The following is a 14671-nucleotide window of genomic DNA, read 5'->3' as shown; positions in this document are numbered from 1 at the left end:
TGGACAGCAATCCTTTTTGCAAATGTAGCTTCCCATCTTTCTGGAAGGTTTCGAAGACAAGCAGCCTTCCGCATGTTGTGTAGGCAATAACATAATATATTTCTGCTGTAAAATCATTTTAACAGAAAAATAAATGATTTAAATAGTAAATTAATCTAAATTATGGTTACTTTTTGAATTATATTGCTGTAGCAAATTAACTTTTATGATTTTCAATTTTTTTAGGGCAGACTTGCATATCTTAGAGTGTGGCTCTAAAAAAAACCCAATGAAATGTTTTTAATTATAAAGAAAATAAAGTAGTTTTAGCTTTTCTCTGCATTTCTATGCAAATTATGCAGATGAAGCATAGCAATAATACAAAGAACTTTTAGTAAATAATTGACTTCTTTATGTGCTTTATGTATTTAGTGGAGGTTGTTTTGCATATTTATGGAAAGGACTCACAAAATATATATCTTTTTTCTTTTGAAAGTTAGAAAATGGTTCCAAATAGTGATAAATTTAATTTAACATCTTTAATCTTCAAAATAAAACATTTAATTTAGTGCATGTTTATTAAATTTGTCTACTTTGAGGTTCTTTGAATTGAAAAAGTTGCTGACCCCTGCTTTAGATCCATTTATTGATTTACATTCCATATTTGCAAGGTTTTGGGTCCATTACTGACAAATAATTTATTTATAATTCTCCCTGTTTCCACCATAAAACCACTGCAAGCGTAAGCAGGACGGCCATTTTCAGCTCCCACAAACTGAAGTTTTGTAGTAACACAGATGCAGTCACACGCTCCACACACACACACACACACACACCTCAACCACAACAGTGAGTCAGCGGACTTACAGGCCGAGAAACGTCTGTGTCAGCAAACACACGCACACACACCCCAACACACACACGCAAACAACTCTTCACTGAAGACTCGGGAGAAAATTTTCGTCGACTCGGGTCACTCTCTGTTTGTCCTGCAACCTGTCTGTCTGTGTCTTCTTTCATATGTCTGGCTGTAATGATGTCACTTTAGACACAGAAGGAGTCATTTATTGACTTGTGTGCTGTTTGTTCAGTCAAACAGAAGGGATTTCTGCTGACATTTTTGATGCTATTTTTTCCGTCTGTGCAGCTTTATATAAGATGACGGTAACCGTCCTTTGATAGTTGCTCTATTTGAGTTACAAGAATGTTTTACCCTTTTAATGGAACCCATCAAAGCTAAGAAGTCTGTCCATTTTCAGCGGATAAACATATCAACATCATGACGCACAATGACGTGTTAGCAAAAATCTGATCAAACCAGTACTGTCGATTGAAATCGGATTTAGCAGGTCAGACTTTATTAAAGAAAACCAGAAATCAGGATCAGCTAAGACAAGCAAGATCCAATTAAAATTCTATTTAATTCAAATTCAAAAATACTTAATTTATCCTAAATGGAAATTAATTTTCCATTCAGGATAGTTGTAACTCACATCAGTAAATTATCTTGCAAGAGTGATGCTGTGAACAGAAAAAATCTCCAGTAGCAGTCAGTTTTGGAGCGTATCTTAAGAGGCCTCTGACTGAAGACACTGTTGCTGTATGACCTGCTAACAGCTAACATGTCCTGGATGACAGCTAATCCACATCATTTGTTTTTGCTGCTCCTTTTTAAATCTCCATCTGACCGTCTGCATCCTTAAAGTGTCCAATTCAACTCCTCTGTCTTTGAAACTTCATCTATTAATTGAGCTTTTCAGATTCTAATCAGCCGCTCCCAGTTTTAAAAACAAAATCTTGTTGCCACGGTTACGTATCGACTGCTGTACAGAAGTAAAAAAAAAAATAAAAGGAAACCAGAAATCCTTCCAGCTGCATCGAAAACCAGAGGCCAAAAGAAACCAAAAAAAGAATAAAAATTTATGATAAGAGCAAAACAGATTTCAAATTGTTTACCATGTTACAGTCTGGCATTTTAAAGTCATATTACTGGCTGTTAGGACTGTCGCAGTAAATCAATTAATCGCACGATACATTAAAATGAGCTCAATAACTTCCAGTTGCAGTACTTATCATTTTTCTCTTTTCTCTCTTTCTTCCTAAAACTGTATCGTAAAAGTCTTCAGTCTGGTGCTTTGTTCTCAACTCAACCTTTTTGAAGGACTTCATAATTCATTTCACTTGTCGTTTCTGTTGTTTTTGTTTATTTATTTTATATATTTAAAATGTCTTCCAGTTCCAGAATTTAAAGTTTTATTGATATTTGGGAATTTGCATTAAATATTCCTCAAAAATATAATAATGCAAAACAACATCATCGTTTATCGCAATAACTTCTGGAACAATTTAATGTGCAGCAAAATTACTACTGGCAGTCGATGTATGATTAACTGATGTACATCAATTAATCATAAAGCCTTTTTAAATGTTAATAAAATTTCAAACCAGCCTTTAAAACTGTATTTTGTCGGACCCTGACCAGCTGTTTGGCGTTTAGCAGGCTAGAGCCGATGTGCCCAGACGATTGCCGGTGTCGTGTTCGGTGCTGGAAGGAAACCAGATCTGGGTCTTGGCAGGGTTGAGCGATCCTGACTCTGAGCTCGGAGGCTCAGGTGTGCCCTCTCCTCTCGGTCCGGCCGCCGGGCAGGTGGAGAGGGGGAGTTCATGTTGGACCTGAAACCCTAGAGAAGCGCTGGGACTCATGTGTCAGATAAAGGGTTGGATCCGCGTCCGTTATGGTGACGTAGAACAAAAGGACCGTCTCCTGGATGGGGGGTCCGGTTACCGTGTAACAAAAAGGCCTGCGCAGTAATCAGACAACTCTAGACGGTCTTGCAATGGAAGGTAGAGTTCTGCTTTTAACTCAACAAAAATGGGGAAGGAGGAACTTTCGTCACATGGTAACTGGAGTTTATTGGTCTTACTCTGCACAAATATGTTTGTAATGAAGCAAACTGTGAACTAAAGATCACTAATGCAATTTTAAGTAGGGATCCATCAATAAATCAATCAGTTTTCTCTTGATCAATCATGATCGATTAGGGCTGGACAATAAATCAATAACAATATATGCTATATGTGATAGAATATTCAATACTGAACTATGATCTACAGTAGAACCACACAGCAAAAGGCTTAGCTACAGCCTTTTCTTAGGCAAAGAAAAAGCTTTAGCAATCCTAAATTTAGTAAAATAACATAATTATTAAAATGATCAGTTATGAAGTGCTTAATATTTATAGTAAACATTTTATTTGAGTTTTTATCTTATTTTATATTTTTATATATATTATTTATTGTATTTTTTTATATTATATTTATTATATTTTCTTAGGCAAAGAAAAGGCTTTAGCTAAGTTTGGTGGAATCAACTTCCTTGGTTACCTAGCAACAGCTGGTTGCCAGGTAACTTGCCGGCAGCAGTTTCAGGTTTTGCTACTGTGCCTCATAACTGATTTAAAAAAAATAAAATAAACTCCAGATAAAACATTAGAGGTCACTCCACCAGTTTGGCATTATTTCATATATTTGAAACAAAAAACGAATCAATAATTAGTGATACTGACTGATATGAAACGTTTTTCTGCCAATGCTATCTATGCTTCGATAGATAGCACTTAAAACACATAAAGAAACTTCTTGGACTTCAACACTTGGTTGGAGCCATTTGTCTCCCCTGATAGAAAATTAGTCAACTATGACTCATTATATTATCATTATACTACGACTCAAGTTATATTAAAACCAGTAATCAGGCAGAAACTTCTTAAAAAGGAGGAGATTAGGCAGTATGTATCCCTGTGTTCTTGGGTGAAACCTGTTCCTGTGGCATGCTCTTGCCTCGTTATGTGATGTTGTGTAACACTTTGCATTAGAGTCCCTCTAAAGTGCATGGGTCTGCGTGGGAGCCTGTTTTCATACTTGTATGTTAAGAGTGTCAAAGGAGAAGGTTTGCGAGCATGTGTCCGTTCAGGCCCACGCCTAAGTGCTGCAGAGGAGGAAAAGCTCCTGCCTCAATAAAATCCATAATGACCAAATTGGTGCCAAGAGGATTAATGTGTCCCCAAATACCATAAACTGATTTCAAGCTCCCTAATGTGGACACAAAGGCCTGCAGGGAATGGCAGCAGCGCCGGCGTGTCGGCCCCCTGTCGATACAGCTCCTTATTCAAGGTATCGATTCCACTGTAATAACACCTGCACTGTTTAGAGGCAGACAAACGTTTTTTTGTTGTTTTGCCATTCCCAGAGTTTGTATTTATTTCTAAATAGTAAGCCAGGGATGCAGGTATCAATCGTTTACAGGTTATTCTAGCAGGTTTGCATTGCTTAGAGGAGTAAATTAAAATTTTTATTAAAAATTCAACATAGGCGGAGAGCTAGATTTTCTTGAACAGATAATGTGAAATTTTTTTATTCTGAATACTTTTTTTATTTTTTGTAGTTATGGTATATTCATTTATTTTTTAAAAGTGTAATAGATTTCAAACTTGGAGAGCTACACTGTGCAATGTAGATGTCGTAAGATTAAAAATATATTATAACCTTCAAATAAGAATTAACATGATAATTTATCTTAAATATTTGTTCTGTTGGTTGTAGTTTTGTTTTACCTTATTTTATATAATGCGTATATGTACTGTATTTTTAATTATGTTGGGCTAGCAAGTTAGCATTTCTTAGAAGTTTTCTTTTTTAATTTAATATAAGTGGAGAGCCAAATTCTGTGCAGAAGATATTTTAAAACTATCTTAACCACGTGAATAAAATCTTCATTTTTTTATGATTTCTTTATTTATATGAATTAAATTTATTCTAAATTTAGTAAAATAAAATGATAATTATTAAAATTATCAGTAGTGAAGTGCTTGATACTCATAGTAAACATTTTATTTGTTGTGTTGATTCAAGTGATTCTAGTTTTTACCTTATTTTATATATATTATTTATTGTATTTTTTATTATATTGGGTTTTGTTTTGGCTGCTATATTTACTAAAAAAAATGTCAGTTTAATATGTAAATTACTGAACTTTCACCAAATTTAACAATTATAGATATAATTATAGATATAACGTAAACGTCTTTAAAAACAGGGAAGATAGTTTTGTTTTTGTTGCATTTTAACGGTGGGTGATAATTATATTAAAATTCGATTATTGTTGCTGTTCTACATGTTGGTAAAAACCACTAGAGTCCGAAAATCAAGTGCTGGAAACACCCTCATGCTTTGTTGTTGTTGGAAACGTTTGGCTGCGTTTCAGCAGAATGCAGACGGTCAGTCGTTGCTTACTCCAATGGAAAGTTCGCTTTTAACTTTTAACAGTCATGGAAAAATCTCTAAATGTGATAAGGAAGAGATTGCAGCGAGAAAACGGCGAGATATTTTACCGCCTCCACAGTCTGCCTCCCTTGTGCTCCCACCAGTTTAGTTACCGTTCCTCCCTTTTTAAGGAGATCAGTAATTAAACACGAGGCTCCAAACTGTTAAGAAATTAATTTCTTAATAATTCCAGCAGAGTCTATTTTGGTATAGCATTGTTACTTGGCGACCTAGTTTTTGTGATTTTCACCCAAATCCCATCCAGTGGTGAGGGTCTGGATTAGATTGAGATAAAGACACGTGCTTGACTTTAGCGCAGAATAATTTACAGGGGGAGAAAGAGAGAAAAGAATAAACCTTCTTTACATCTCAGCTGGGCTCAGTTAATCATATTGTGTTGAGCTCAGAATGGTGTAGTTCAGGATCCTGGTTTAAACAGGTGAATTGACAAAAATAGAGAATTGTAAATTGATAATTACAACTAGCTAAGGGAATAGCTAGTTGTCATTATGTAGAACTTTAGCTGGTAACCCTCATTATGACTCTAAAAGGTTTTTAATTTCACTGCCGTTTGTTTTCTTTTGTGGGTTGAATTTTAATGAATGTGACTCAAATGATCCACATAGAGGAGATACTTGAAACAAAAGACCAACAAGCTGAAAAACACAACAGTAGAACCTGAGAGCTCATCGGAGACTCTAGTGAACACAGTTTGTTTAGATTAGAGTACATTTACTGTTGTGTTTACTGCATTACAGCAACAGGGATCTAAAAGTCTGCAGTCTGTGGTCTTTGCACCTTAATAAAACGTAATTATACTTTCAAAAAGACGGAGAAAGTGACTGTATTTGTAACCGCATAACAATGAATTCCTAATTTATTAGAAGGCAGTGGTACCATTGTAATTCACCCTCATTTCAACAGAAATGAAGGGTCAAAAGTGAAACAACTACATTGAAAAATAAGAAATGAATCAGAAAAATAATCATAAGAAACATTAATTATAGTAATTATAAACAGATACATTGCCAAGAGATGGTAAAAGATGTTATAATATTCCATAATCTTATAAATAATAAATAACAGTGACTCAAGAGTAGAGCTCTGAGGAACCCCATTCATTCATTAAAATGAATGAATGGGGTTCCTCATTTGTAGTTTTGTTTTACCTTATTTTATATAATATGTATATGTACATATACACAGTACATATACACTGTGTATATGTTCCTCCAAATGGAGATCTTAAACTATCTTGTGTTATTATTTGATTATTAAAACTAATACATGTTGAAAAAATGGAGATAGATTTGTTGTTGTTTAATATTAAGACATCCAGATAAGGTGTATTTTGAGAAGCTACATCACTGCGAGCATCAGCAGAGTGGAAAGTTTTCATGTCTCAGTTTTGTCTCTGTCAGCTCGATCCGGCCAATCCCTGCCGTTTACTGTTCTGCCACCTAAACTCCCCTCTGAACGAACCGTGTTGACATTACCCGATAAAGCAGCAGCAGCCGGCTCCATGCTTGCTACGCTGTGAGTCATGCCCACAGCCATGTAGCGACTGTGATGACAGCTTTTCCCGGTGATGAGGCAGGAACAAAACTGCCTCATCACCAAAGAGACCGATGGCTGCGGTTCACCGGGGTTAATCTCAGCATGCCGGCCATTTGCTGCCCTAGTTTGCTTCAGATTTTTTAAAAATCTCTTAAGTTTATCCAGTTTGCTGTTTCTGTTGTCTGAAGTTTTCTTAATGCCATAAAAAGAAAAAATCCTGGACTTTTCTTGAATTGCAAGGCGAATACAGTAAAGCAGAGCTGCCCCTCCCCCACCTGCTGCTGCATATTGGTTCACTGGCTGTTTGGAAAATGTTTTGGAAATGTTTCAAAACTTAAGCAGTCTTGGTTTGGAAGTTAAACCAGAACCACTACCTGAGCAGATAGCCTGACTAGCTAGCCTGTTATTCTGGTTTTACTTAAAGAAAAAAAAGCCAAACTGTCATAAAAATGCATACTATTTTATTTAAATTGATTTGAGAACATATTAATAAGATTATTGTCTGGGTAATTGGCCTCCTCATTAATTTTTTATACATAAAAATAACTTTCTACTTCCATTTGTTCCATTTTGTTACAGCTAAACACTTGTGTGCTTAAACATTTGCATAAGACTTCACTTCTTTTAGTATTTTTGATTAATTATGGAGGTAAATATTCATAAAGTCCTCATGTTCCATGTATAGTTTAACCATCTGGACGTTTTTTTTCTCTACATTTCCATTTATTTTGGTTCATATTCTTGTTTAGTCATGAAATATTACAAATAGCAACCCCTACCCAAACCAACAGTAACAGTAAGTGAGCAAAAATAAGCAAGAGTTCTTTTATTTACTAATTTTAAAGCATGTAGGAATCATTCCTCTGGCAAATTATCAAATGTTTTTAATCTAGTGGGAGAAGGCCAAATTTCAGTTGTTGATTTGTAAAAAGGTCAGAAGTTTGTCTGTCGCTCCAAAGGGCAATGGGACGAGAAATATGAGGGAAAGAAACTCTTCTCTGCTCTTTCTAATAATCTGCCGGTGATTTGAATTAAGATTGTCAAGGGGTCTGACTTTGAATTTGAGTCTCAATTGAGTAATTTTGTTCATTACGACAAAAATAACATGTTGCACATTGCTTCAGCCTGACTCATTTTGTAACAGTGCTCAGGTAGGAAGAAGAAGGCACACCCTGTGTGTTGCGTAATGGTAACTTATTGAACCCTGTGGTCAGTAATGATGACCACAGTTTCCACTTTAATTAAGCCAAACTGGGAGATACATGAGAGCCGCGACTCCACGCCTCCTTCCCTTCCTCTCCCATCCTCAATGTGTAAAGTTTCTCTTGTTGCATAAGCAAAAGCTGTGAAGAAAACAGACTCATTTTCTCATGATATTTTCCTTGATTAACCTTAAAATGCATCTACTTTTGGAACACTGGAAAACAAACTGTTTAGATCCATCTGGAACTGCGATGTGAGCTGGTTCTGCAGAATATTTGCTCAGGGAGGCTGAAAACGATTTTACACTGCTCTTCTCAGATTATTTTATGTAAAAATGTTGTAAACTATCATTGTTCTTTAAATGAATATTCTTAAAATTACTTTATATTAAGACGGAATCATCGTTACAATCCCTATGTCTGCAATACTGCAAATATAAATAGCAATATTTGGTAGCTAATATATTTCACTTGCAATACCGTTGGGTCAACAGGAGAGACTTTTGTTTCCCCGCATGTGAAAAAGATTTTAGTGACTTGGCAATTTTCACACAGCGTGTCTTGATGCTCAATTCTGAATGAGTTTTGCTGAAATGTTAGAGTTTTTTTGTTTTATATTTTGGCATGGAGGTTAAGGCTACTAATTAAAGCCGACCAAAATCAGATATGAACTGTGAACTGTGAACTGTTTGCGACCCCAAAGCGACCCGCTTGCTCAGAAAACAAACGTAGACGTTGTACAGCAGCACATTGTTTACAACAGTAGTAATGGATGGAGTCATTTATGAATTAATTTTAAAGTTTATTCAGCAATAAGAGCCGACAGTATCGTCACAAGTTCATAACAAGGCAATGAATAAATAAAAAGAAAGCACAACTAATAATAGCAACAGATTCTTATTGACTGCAAGTCCTGTAGAGAATCTGTTTGGATGTGTAGTTGTGATGTGATTTAAACTTCTTTCATAAATTAAAAATCATAATTTTCAGCCATTGTTTTTGTTGAGATCACTTTGAAAATTATGGGATACGTATCCAACTAGTTATATTTACTCAATTAAAATTTCAAATCAAATTTTATTTGTACAGCACATTTCAGCAGCAAGGCATTTCAAAGTGCTTTACATCATATCAAACACAGAAACACAAAGCAACATAGAATCAACAATTAAAACACGGCATTAAGTCAAGTTCCATCAATAAATTTGTAATTGATTACGTTTCAAATACAATCCTAAACAGGTGGGTTTTTAGTGGAGTTTGCATCCATAAAGGTTTACCTGTTACAGTCCTACTGTGTTATATGGAACAAAATACCTGTTGCTATTTTTATTCCCACTCACGCTCACAATCACACAGTTTAAAACGATGTAGATGCATTTTATTGGGCTTCCAGCACAAGGCTCCATACACCTCTTTTGAGCAGGGACTCCGTCGTCCCTCACGGATTTTGTGCAATTCTATGGTACCTGTTAGTGTCTAGAATTTACAGGGCAAATTCTAGACACTAATTACATTCTCTTGAGTTACTTTTTTGAAAAAGAAATACTTTTTGGAGTATTTTTACTATGCTGTACTTTTTACTTTTGCTTGAGTAATTTTATTATAAAGTTTTTCTACTATTACTTGAGTAAAATTTCTGGATTTTCTGCCCATTGAATGAAAAACAAACATGTTTTAACCAAAAGTTCACCAGACACGGACCTGCAGTTTTTTATTGAAGGATATTAATTTGGATTTTTTTTTTTTCTTGCTCGATTTTGTTATTTTTTGTTACTTATATGAATTAACCCAAAATTTCCTCTTAACTTTATATTTTGATCCATCTGATTATGTCATTTTTAAATGATTGATCATTTGATCAGTTAATCAGTACTTGAGTACCAAATACGTTTTACTCTTACTTGAGTTTTTCTTGGCTACTTTTTACTTTTACATGAGTAAAAATATCTTGAAGTAGCACTACTTTTAGTTGAGTACAATTTCTCTGTGCGTATCTGAATTCGCGCCACATGTGGAAGTAGCACAGATCAGATTTTTTGGAGGTGAAAAGATTGGAATCGGGCCGTTTTGGGCAAGACGGGACAGGGAAGAAATTGTGGATCCTTTCAATATCCAACAATTATATAACAAATATTTTTGTCCAAATATTATTCATCCCAAACTTCAGTGTTGTGTTCAAGACCACCTAACCCGAGACCAAGACAAGACCAAGACCAGAGTGTATCGAGACCGAGACAAGACCAAGACTTTTAGGGTCCGATACCAAGTCAAGACCAAGACCGAGGGAAGTCGAGACCGAGTCAAGACCAAGACCAGCGCCAGTATGTGACAATAAAATGTGAAACATGATCAAAATCACTAAAATTGATCTAAAAGACCCACATTCACGTAAAAACACCTAGATATTTTACACAGAGAACTGGAATAAACATAAACATCTTTATTTAGTACTTCTATGTTGTAATCACAGAATTTCAAACAATCAAAGTCGATCAAAATAGTATTTTCTCTGCCTTTCATGAACAGTACATACATTTATGTTGTTTTTAAATGTGCTATTTCAAAACCATGTGCAAATATGTAAAACTGAAAAAATGCCAATCATTTCTCTCGTTTCTCTCTCGTATACAGATTATAGCTACATTATATAACTTTTCTTAAATAAATCTATATCTATCACCAAGTTGTGACAATATGTTATGAGACAGATAATTTGTTGAAAAAAAGATTGATCTCCTTCACTTCCTCCCTGAGCGACTACTGCCATCTGCAGAAATACAAACCCCATTGAAATACGTGCACAAAAACATGACTGACTTTTATCAGTTCTAAGACCCTTTTGCTGGATCAGATGGTTTGTTTTTGACCAAGCAGTGTATTTCTCCAGTTAGCACTGGGAACATGGAGAAAAGGCAGAGGAGCTCAATATTTTCACAGCTTGTCGGTCTCATAACATACTGACACAACATAGTGACATAAATATATAAAAAAAACTATATAACTTTTACAAAGATATTTTTTTGTTTTAACAAAGTTACATACTGCATCTTTAACTCTGCTGTTGAATGGATGTAGCAACTTATACATAACATACATAATAAAGAAATCTGACATTTAGAGGCCCAACTGCATGCGTTTCAAAAATAAAATTATACAACTGGAAGCAGTTTCATAATACGCCAAAGCTTTAGAAAACGTCAATGGCAAAACTCGAGAACAAGGATAACCATGTAGTTGAACAGTGGTTGAAATAAAGTAGGTGATACATAAAATTAGTTTAAAGTAAGGTTTCATTGCACTTCAGAAAGATTAGAGACTGCAGCATTTTTGCACCTAAACGTGCACGATGCTTAACTTGCTAGCTTTCCTAATATCACTTTTACACACAGCTTACCTTTCTTTGTGCTTTCTTTCAAGGTGTCGATAAAAGTTGGACGTAGTCCCCACCGTCTCTGATAGTGAAGCACTGCAGAACTTACATTGCGCTGTATGCTTTTTTCTCAATGTTGCTTTACAAATGTATTGTTTGTGATTTAAATAGCCAAATTTTATAACCGATGATTTGGCCGACATCTTATCCCCTTCTCAGACAACCACTTGTAACTTTCAATCGAAGTGCTGCAGTCCGCGCTCAAGGTGAAAGGGGGGGGGGCGACAGCAGTTAAAAAAACAACAACATGCATTTACCAATGAGACGGGTTATTGCTTGGATTTGAATCAGGAGTGCATCCAATAAAAAGAAGGATCTTAAAGAAATTGATACTGATGATTTAGCGTTATTTTCACAGTTGTGGTCTTGACCGGTCTTGAAATAAAATACCGAGTCCTCAATGTCCGAGACCGAGACAAGACCGAGACCAAATGTGGTCGAGTCCGAGACAAGACCGAGACTATCAAAAAATGGTCTTAAGACCGGTCTCGAGACCAAGACCGTTTTCGAGTACTACAACACTGCCAAACTTTGTTGCTGTTTCACTTGTACTCGCACAAACAGCGCAGGTTGTTGCGAGGGCAGATGAGCGGGCCAAGCGTAACTCAACACCCCTCTCCTGTTCGCCGTTGCCTCTCGCCTCCCTCTTCAGGATGAATTCAGGATGTTCGCTCATAAAGAGCCCATAAATTAGTGATCAGCATGCTCACTTGTTACGCACCAAACAGTCGTGGTGGGTTTATCAAACATCAGCGCAGCGCAGCGTGTTTTTATGCAACTCGATCTCTGAGCTTTCCCACATCTCCGCTCTTGCCAAAACACCAATTTAGCTTAAGGAAGTAGCCACGGCGCAGCGCCTGCGTGGGTGACTGTAAACCTTACAGGTTTTACTCATGGCGTCTGACATGTGAGTCATAGTAGCTGGCATGGCTCATGGAAAATTCACAGCTTAAATAAGGGGTTAAGTGGGCTCTGTTGAAAGGCCAAACAAGCGCCGTGTTGTCATTCTCAAGAAAACCATGATTGTATCGCAGGGAGGAGGATGGGCCTGAAAACAATACTTCATTGCTCTGAAATGTAAGACAAAGTCTTGCAACGTTTGCATGTTTGTGCTCAAAATAATCCCCTACCTCTGCAACATATTCACTTTATTCTAATAGACTTTGGCAGCTTGTTTTTGTCAGGTCAGAAAATTTGTTTGTTGACATACTGTATCTATATAAAAAGGTGCCATTACTGATCTGAAACTTTGTGAATTCTGTTGTTTTTGTAGAGCTGACAAGAGAGCTGGTAGTTTTGCAGCAAGTCTTGTTTACAAACGCAAATATGACAGTTTTAATGATGCATTTGAGCTGAGGTGGAATGATTATACAGCAGGAACTATAATAAATTTCAAATACATACATTCATCCTCACCAATATTTAGTTAAATTCCTCATCCTGTCACAAACACAAATTTTGCTGGACAATAAATTGCTCCAGAAGTTATTGCGATAAGTGATAATATTGTTTTGAGACAATGTTATATAATATAATGGTAATAATAATGCAAGAACTCATTCTCAAAGATCAATAAACTGTAATTTCTAATGAACATTTAGCACTGGAACTGGAAGACATTTTAAATATCCCAAATAAATAAACAAAACAAAAAGAAATTAATTATGAAGTCTCTGTAAACAAAATTGTCCTTCAAAAAAAGGTTTAGTTGAGACCAAAACACCTAACTGAAGACTTTTATCATCCAGTTTTTGGTAGAAAGAGAGAAAGAAGAAAAACAATAAATCATGCAAATGAAAATTTTTAAGCTCATTTTAATTTATCATGTAATTAATTGATTTATTGCTTATTGAAACAGACCTACTGGGTAACGTTAACTTGCAGGAGTTTAAGGTCTAATCTCAAACCCAATAATAATTACAATAGAACTTTTCTTGTTTATTGAACATCTTGCAGCTTTTAATTTTTTTTTAAAGACTGAACTAAAATCTTGCAAGTTTTCAAATGAGTTAACACAAATAATGAATGGACGGAATAAAAGATGTAAGCAAATACAATTCAAATCTTGTTGATCACAATTTTCTGGCCTTTGTTATTTCAAAGTTGTTTCCAATCTCTCCTGATTACCCTTAAGGCAGGAAATGTTTCACATTTTTCCTGACTTGACCCCTTTTCTTAACTCCAGCACTCACCAGAAATCTGCCTAAAAATGGCATGAAGCATGATGGAGGTCAAGTCTGCTCTGAAGTACAGCCAGCTGCATTGAAAAGGGAGGATCAGATGTTCTTACAAGGGGAGAAAAACTGACAAAAGCAATAAGGGAAGGAAAGGGAGCCAAAGGAAAAGGGCCTGTGCATATTTCTGATCTGATCCTGATTATTTGACCGCGGTGAACAACAAACTGTGTCGTAGTTCTGCTTCAGTCTGCTGAATCATCTACCACGCAGTGCGTCAGAGACATTGATGATGTGAAGTCCTTAAAGAGAGAAAGCTGTCAGACTCACTGTGTTTAAATTCACTTCAGTTACAATTCTGGTCAGAGGTCTTTTTTTATGAGTGTATGTGTAAAAAAACAATATTTCTTGAATCCATTTTGATAGAGATTTGCCAGGTTTCACACAAACATACATAATCTTAAGCCAGAAGAAAGAACCGTGCCCAGCGCTGATTGAAAAGGTTTAAAAGAGCGAGGATTTTAAGTTCTGTCAACATTTGGCAAAAATAGAATATCTTTCAGTTGAGATCCGCCATGCAGTAACAGAGTTAGGAGCTGAATGAAGAGCAGTGGACACCAATTAACACTAATGCCTCAGATTGTAAACATGTGGCTTTCATTTCATGTGGGACTTCAGGAAAGTTTGTTTTCTGAGTCCTAAGCTGCTGTTTGTGAAGAGAAAAGTTTCATGGTGAGATGAGTCGGAGATTAAACCGTTTCTCCATGACGATGGGAAGAAAAAGTTACAATATTTGGAGGAATAAAAGTGAAAATCTCTAACCTCAGCCTTATACTGATCATGTAAACAATGTGCAAAAATACAAAATTTTAAATGCATTTTACCCATTCTGACAAAATGATTGGTCAAATATCCAGCCAGAACTTTATTTATGGCAGCAGCATCATAAATTGGTCAAAGTCCAGCGTTTTATGTGAGCTTCTTGGTGGGTTGTTGATGCCCTC

General features: G+C 35.9%; 1 protein-coding gene across 3 annotated transcripts in view; it reads left to right on the top strand.

Moving 5' to 3' along the window:
• rcan3 (RCAN family member 3) overlaps positions 1–14671 on the top strand; it is a 49483-nt gene that overhangs the window by 23431 nt on the left and 11381 nt on the right. The gene's annotated exons all lie outside the window — the stretch shown is intronic.

Source organism: Xiphophorus maculatus, chromosome 19 (genome assembly GCF_002775205.1).
Source record: "Xiphophorus maculatus strain JP 163 A chromosome 19, X_maculatus-5.0-male, whole genome shotgun sequence".
Taxonomy (NCBI): domain Eukaryota; kingdom Metazoa; phylum Chordata; class Actinopteri; order Cyprinodontiformes; family Poeciliidae; genus Xiphophorus; species Xiphophorus maculatus.
The sequence above is the reverse complement of the archived record's forward strand: the minus strand, read 5'-3'. Positions and strand labels throughout refer to the sequence as shown.